The sequence below is a fragment of the Aricia agestis genome, chromosome 14 (genome assembly GCF_905147365.1).
Source record: "Aricia agestis chromosome 14, ilAriAges1.1, whole genome shotgun sequence".
Classification (NCBI taxonomy): domain Eukaryota; kingdom Metazoa; phylum Arthropoda; class Insecta; order Lepidoptera; family Lycaenidae; genus Aricia; species Aricia agestis.
Window position 1 is genome coordinate 8,078,370 of NC_056419.1, and position 1,535 is coordinate 8,079,904.

The 1,535-nt window shown below is 32.4% G+C and overlaps 1 long non-coding RNA gene across 1 annotated transcript; it reads right to left on the minus strand.

The window, feature by feature from the left end:
• Window positions 1-445: 445 nt before the first annotated feature.
• Window positions 446-883, minus strand: LOC121733829. Its single transcript, XR_006036619.1, has 2 exons — window positions 793-883; window positions 446-586 (listed from the first exon to the last, which is right to left on the minus strand). It is a non-coding gene; the product is annotated as an uncharacterized LOC121733829 (long non-coding RNA).
• Window positions 884-1,535: the final 652 nt, after the last annotated feature.

Sequence of the window (1,535 nt, forward strand, 5' to 3'; positions counted from 1 at the left end):
AAACCTTCTCGTTCTGTGGTTGTTACTTTTGATGGACAAATCTTGCCTCCTAAAGTTTATATTTGCTACAATTCATTACCTGTAGATTTGTATATATATCCGACTATTCAGTGCTACAATTGTTGTAGATTTGGCCATACAAAGACAATTTGTCGTTCAACGCCACGATGTTTCAAATGTGGTCAAGAGCATTCAGCAGATTCATGCATGAGTGAATCAGAAAATTGTATAAATTGTTTAGGTAATCATTATGCTACGAATAAAAACTGTCCCGAGTTTTCTAGACAGAAAGCAATAAAAACTTGTATGGCTGAAAAAAATATATCTTATGGTGAGGCTAATAAATTGCAGCCTCCTATTCTAACCGGCAGAAGGTCTTATGGTGATGTTTTGACATCCAATGGACAATTTTCTGATTCTTTTATGACATCTCAGGATAATAATGTTCGATCTTATAAAAAAACTTTTTATTCAAAGCGTACTCCACAAATTCCAACTGGTAAGGGGTATGACAAAAATTTTCATAACAGTATTATCAGAGAATATCAAATTCCATCATCTAAAAACGGCTGTGCATATGTTGACTCTGAAACAAAAAAGGAATTATCAGACAAAAAGATTGACACAAACACAATTTTAAACGTATTATCTGCTCTTGTTAGTGCTTTGCAACAAAATAATACACTTAAACCGTCCAACGTTGCTTCTTTAAACAATTTGATTAACTCTTTTGATAACAACATCAACAATGGATTCCAACATTATGCAATGGAATTGTAGAAGTATACTTACTAAAAAAACTGATTTGATTTACTTAATAAATAAATATAACCCAATAGTTATTGCCCTTTCTGAAACTTGGTTACGACCATATTTTGCGTTTCGTATTGCAGGTTATTATTGTGTACGAGATGACAGACCTGACGGATATGGTGGGGCTGCCATGTTGATAAAAAATACCATACCTTTTAAAGTATTGACATTGCCACATGTAAATAGTACTAATTTCAATAGAGTCGGTGTACAGTTACTAAATCCTAATATGTATATTTTCTCATTGTATATAGCACAAAATTCTTCTTCCACATTTTTAGATGTAAATAATTTGCTTAATTCTTTTTCTGGCCCAAAGTTAGTAATGGGCGACTTTAATGCTCATCATCAGTGTTGGGGAAGCGATGTGTCCAATAGGGATGGTGAGGATTTATTAGATATCATAGATAAATTTAATTTATGTGTACTTAATACGGGGGATCCCACACGGGTCGTGAACATTAATGAAAACAAAAGTGCAGTTGATGTTTCCATATGTTCTCCTTCATTAGCACCGAATATATCTTGGCAAACTTTGTCTTCTTCATATGGTAGTGATCACTACCCTATTCGTTTATCTTTGGCTTATAAAAGTAATAGTATAAATAATAAAAGAATAAGAAATAGATTTAAATTGGATAAGGTTGATTGGAGTAATTTTAAAAATGAAATAGATTGTGAAGTTAAGAATCTTCCTGAAATTCGAGTAGGAAACGAAGTAA